At 41.7% G+C, this 5680-nt stretch overlaps 1 long non-coding RNA gene across 1 annotated transcript; it reads right to left on the reverse strand.

Annotated features, from left to right (window-relative positions):
* Positions 1–202: 202 nt before the first annotated feature.
* Positions 203–4751, reverse strand: LOC145716693 (uncharacterized). Its single transcript, XR_014139493.1, has 2 exons — positions 4682–4751; positions 203–519 (listed from the first exon to the last, which is right to left on the reverse strand). It is a non-coding gene; the product is annotated as an uncharacterized LOC145716693 (long non-coding RNA).
* Between the last annotated feature and the right edge of the window lie 929 nt (positions 4752–5680).

Genomic DNA, 5680 nt, shown 5'->3' on the forward strand with positions numbered 1-5680 from the left:
CAATAAGGTGATGGTAGAATCTCAAGTTAAGATGACATCTTATCACGCAGAATGATGCAAGTTATAATGGAGACATCAGAAGATAGCATCAAAATGCAACAACTGGGTCCCCTTCTAGGTCTCTGTGTGTCCCAATTCCCTCCAGCTGGAGACCATTTCCGGCGCTCTGATCTGGTGGTATAGAAACAGAGGAGTGACTGAGTTGCCAGGATTTTAGTGTCATTGAACAAAGACAAGCAGCAGAAAGTGCTGTAAGTGGGAATCGAACAATATTAATGGGGCTCAGAGTTGTTTATGGAAAAAGAGGTCTCTTTTTCATCTCTCTTGATGAGACAGGAGTTGCACAGCAAAGGGCACCTGGAGTCGGCTATAAATCGTTTCCCTTATTGTCATTTTGAAATATGCAGAATGGAGGAATGGAGAGGAAGAGAACTCGTCTTTATTATACTGGAGTCAACAGCAGCCTCTCTTCCTTTCTCCACTTCTTCTCATGGTGCTAACATTCTCTCCGGGGGCCACCTGGAGGATGAGAACATCCACTGTACTCATTAAATCCTCTTGCAGTTAATTTAGTTTTACATACACACCCTACCAAGGCTCTGGGACCAGGTGTGTTGGCTTCATCTCTGACATCATTAGAATATGTTTCTGTCTTCTGCTCATTCGTCTTCGTACTATTCCCTATGGGTGGATTTAATTCCCAGCTTTTAGAAAAGGCAATTCAGTTCAGGGACATTTATGAGGCATATTTTATGGGATGGGGATCTAAGAAAGAATGAGAAGTGAGTCTAGGAGGCTCACAAGTTGGCACGAAGTCACTTACAGAAATCACTTTAATCAAAGTAGACACAAACAGAAGGCTAGATGAGGGGAGCGATTAATTTCAACCATTAGGATTTAAAGAAGGACATTTTGGAGCTGAGCCTTAAAAGCTAGGCCTGAAGAATGAACTAGAGTGGCTCAAACCATATAGTAATAGCCACACACTGGAAACTGGAGGCAATGACTAGGTCGGACAACCAGAATTTGAGGACCAGCTTATAAAATAACACCTCCTTAAACTGAAGCAAATGGAATGAACAACAATGACAAAAAGGTTTCCATCTGCCAAAGTCACCCATGATCTGTGGTTGGGTTGCTGTAAATAAGGCATCTCTTGAGTTCTACCTAGATTAGAATGCTTCTCAAATCAACTTTAAAAAGCCATCGTATCTTCTTACACTCATTAAATTGACTAAAGGATAATGGGGGTGAATTATGATCTATAAAGTGTTAACTCTGATGTCATAACTAAAATGTAGGGGTCTGCATGAAATCTAGCAAGACTAGGGGAGGAGAATGAAAGCTTTTAGGGTTTCATTTTAGGCGATTATCTGAGAGAAGTCTCTAAAATAATTTATGTATCTTGTTTAGCTCAACACAAATAATTCTTAAGAACTTCTAAGTCTCTTTGATCTAATTGTAGGTTCAATTACATTTATGTTTAATGTTCTTATTTTACTTAATTTCATAATTCTCTGTGATACAATTTTTTGCATGTGTGTCTTTGTCCTTAGGTATCAAGGTATATGCTATCCACTATGTACGGGCATTATATCCAGGTAATACAGATAGATTTTCCAGACATTTTCATCTACAAATAAAGAAACCAAACCAACATCACCTATGAAGAGATACCTTAGAGGGGAAACATTAATATCCTGTATTAAATTTTCAGCTAACTATAACATGGTTTCGCAGTGGAGTAGAAATCTATACTTTCATGTATTTTTGTATCTGCCCAATGGATTGCTACAGCTCAATTTCTTGTATCACATTAGTTTCACAACACAAGGGAGTTTCTATCTTTTTCTAACTCCTGGACAGGCAAAAAAAAAAAAAAAGATTGCCTAAAGAACATGAAATTGCCAACAGTTACACATATTGATGCAACAAGAGGGAGCTTGACTAAAACTCATGAGAGCAAAAAAATTCAGAGTTAAGGTTAAAATTTATTACTTAGCTCACCCAACGCGCCCTGCAGGGATCTCAGAGCGGTGGGTGGTCTCTCATACCAGATGTGCACAAACTCTAGTCTGTGAGAGCAGGCATGGAGAAGGAGTTTTAGGCTTCATTCTGACTTTGTTCATTTTGAGCAAGTATAGTGCATCATGAGTTCAAAGGTGTTGGTAGTGGATCTACTTGCCCTCCTCCCTCCCTCCCTCCCTCCCTCCCTCACTTCCTTCCTTCCTTCCTTCTTTCCTTCCTTCCTTCCTTTCCTCCTTCCTTCCTTTTGGTAGTTTAACAAGCTTTTGATACTGCTCCTGGGAAAACTAACAGTTGCTTTGGGACCTAAACAACACCGCTGTGCATGCTGCATAAATTCTTTTTAGCTGCAGGTAAACCAAAAGTTATGTTAAGTGAGAAAGAAAAGGTAACAGCTGCTGAATTCTTTTTGCTAGCCCAAGGAGACTTCATACTGTATATTGCAAGCTGATTGGCAAAATCTTAACCTCCTCTGACCTGTAAAGATAAGATGGGTGGCTCAGTTGGTTAAGCAACTGCCTTCGGCTCAGGTCATGATCCTGGAGTCCCGGAATCGAGTCCCACATCAGGCTCCCTGCTGAGCAGGGAGTCTGCTTCTCCCTCTGACCCTCTTCCCTCTCATGCTCTCTCTCTCATTCTCTCTCTCTCAAATAAATAAATAAATAATCTAAAAAAAAAAAAAAAAGAAGGAAAAATCCTAAACCTTTTTTCAGGGGTACTATTCCTTTCATAGTTAAAAATAATAATAATAAAAAAAAGGTGGGAGATGATTTCTCTTTTTCTGTTATTTGTCAAGGAGAATGGTCTGGTAGTAAAAGAATAAATTGAAAGGAACTCAGGTAGAAAAGGCCTGAGTGCTGGGAATGTAATTTTACAAGATTCGTTTTCTTTGCTCTGTGTTTTTCTCCTTGAAGGAGATAACTTGATTTTATACTTTACTGTCTTATTAACAGAATGCATTTTGGAACCCTGCCACCGCTAACAGTATCAGAAGGATTTAAGGCTGCTGAAATGCACTTGAAGATTTAATTCTGCTGACTTCAGCTTGGATCTGGAGTAAAATCTAACCATAGATTAAGTGTTTAGCACTGTGTATTGCGATTGTGCTCCTGGTTATAAATACTCGTGTCTATTTCTGTTTCAGACAGCTCTCCGTAGGTTTCCCACTCAGGAGGGCATACAATGCTTGCTTCCCAAATAAGGTTATTCTCTATAAGGCTACCCCTTATATAACTCTTTTTATAGACTCAAGCCCCTGCTTTGTTGTGCAATTCATTATAAACTCCCTCGTGCGCTTTGCGATAACAAACACTGGGTTACTGAGAAGAGACTTCTAGAGAGGGAAGCCTGTATTTCCTTCCAGACAATATTTAATCTCATAGCAGCACTGACTAATAAAAGCAAAAGATCAATACAGAGCTGTATTGCTAGGATGAAAATTTACTAACATAGTCATCATATCACAGGAACATCTGGTTAAAGCTTCAGGGCTCCCTTACTTTCTTAGTTATGATTTTATGGGTCTCTCCAGACTCCTTTTTAGGATTTTAGCAGGCATTTATAGCAGGCTGGACATTTTAATCTTTTTAATGTGGTTATCTGATCTCCGCTTGGCTTTCTCGCACTGACTGGTCATCTTCTCGACTTCTTGCTTATTGCACTTGAATCAAGTTATGATAAGCTCACACTGTAATAGCCCCTAGTCCTAAACGGGTCTAACTTCATGTAAGTGGCCTCCTGAGTTGCTATTTATGGTCATTTCTATGAGGCACTGTCTTTAAAACCTTGGCATTTAGGGCCTTCTTCCTATCCCCATGACTTGGAATACATAAGGACGACGATAAATCATAGAGCCAGGCCTGTAGAAATACTCTTCGCTCTAAGAGATTTCTGAGGTCTGAGGGGCAAGCCAAGGAGTTCTGGTTTATGACCCTGAACCAGATGGACATGTATGAAGTTGACCGGATAACTTGGTGCCTGGGAGAGCCCAGGCATGATCCTCACGTGTGGTCCTCAAATGGTGACTGAGTGTGGAATTTGTTTGTGGTTGCGTTTGCTTGTTTTCTGTGTGTGAATCAGAGTTTGGTCCCTTCAGGAGACACATTGATTTAAAGGTTGCAGGTAGATGTAATACTAAAATTCACAAGATAATTCCACAAAATGACCTGAAGTATAGAAAGTAAATAGGAGCATCGTCTTAGAGTGAATGTTTCAACAAATCTAACCACCCGGGAGGGAGAGGAAGAGTAATAATATTTACAACACCTACTATGTACAGGTCCCCTAACACATTGGACTATTTAATCTTATAATGATCTGAGAGAGAAATGATCTGAGCTAGGATTTGTTTCCTGAACACAGACTGTAGAGCGACCACGTATTATTTCATTGATTCCTTTTAACAAACCCTCGAGGTAGGTATTATAATCACCCTCACTCGGCAAGGGGAGAAGTTCACTTGGCAAGGGGAGAAGTTGAGTCTTAGATTGAGGAACATAGTTGGGTCTAACAGCCAGCAAGTGGCAGCATGGGGATTCAGACCCCAGCGTGTCTACCTTGGCTGCCTTTTCACGTGATGAACAGCATTATCTCAGTGACTAAAAAAGTACATGCACAGGTACAAATTTTCCCCTAAAATGTTATAAAATTCCCTTACCATTTTTCTATAATGCCTGGTCATCTGCTTCTGTTGAAACACAGCAGACTCATCTCATTTCAGGAGATAGGAGTTACCACAGATCTTCAGATAAAAGAAACAACACATTAATCCACTTAGTAACACATTCTTCAGAGAAGGAAATTGAAATACAGTTTTAACCTGATTACTTTGCTCTTTCTTACCTGGGCTAACCAAAGTTGTCACACACATGGTCCCCCTCTCTCTCCTTCTTCCATGATGCCTTGCCTTGGACGGGCTGTGAGCACCCCCACCCCCACCCCGCCACTTCTACCTCATACCACAAGCTAAATAAAGTGGAGAGACTATTCATTGCAGATGGGGTGGCTCTGTCGTGCATCCATTCTCAAAACTGGCTGCATGGTACAGAAGATGATTTAAGTAAAACCGAAGTAATTTTCAACACCGAAACTTAAGCTGTTTACAATATGAGCCAAGCGTCGTTTGTCTTGGACTCCCAACACTTTCTTGGCACTCATTAGCAGCTCAACTGTTCTCTGGTCACATTAATTAGCTCAATTGTCCTACACAGGAAGGATGGATGGAGGGCACAGGGCTCTGGCAGCTCAGCCTGCAGCACACCTCGACTCTCACAGACCTTTCCCTACATCGTTCTGAGGCATATTGTGGGTTGGAAGCACTCAGGGGCTGGTCAGTTACACAGAGCATTTTTCCCCAGTAGGATGACCAGGAAGCCTGCTCTGAGACGGAGAGTCTTGACGACAAAAAGGGGACAGAAAGCAGAGGAGAAGCTAAAGACAGGCAGAGCTCCTGGACAAAGAAGGAAGAACATTCAGTGAAAGGAGAGTGCGTGAGAATGGGATCCTCTGAGCTTTAAACCTCACCCTTCCCCCTCACCCCGCCCCCCCCCGCCCTGGTCGTCACTGGCCAGGCAGTTGGGTGATGACACATTCCCCTCGGGAACAGTGCCCAATCTCCCCAACAGCTGTGCCCAGAAGGCCATCAGATCCAGATCCT

This window comes from Leptonychotes weddellii, chromosome 13 (assembly GCF_054177405.1).
Source record: "Leptonychotes weddellii isolate Sample4059 chromosome 13, ASM5417740v2, whole genome shotgun sequence".
NCBI classification, from domain to species: domain Eukaryota; kingdom Metazoa; phylum Chordata; class Mammalia; order Carnivora; family Phocidae; genus Leptonychotes; species Leptonychotes weddellii.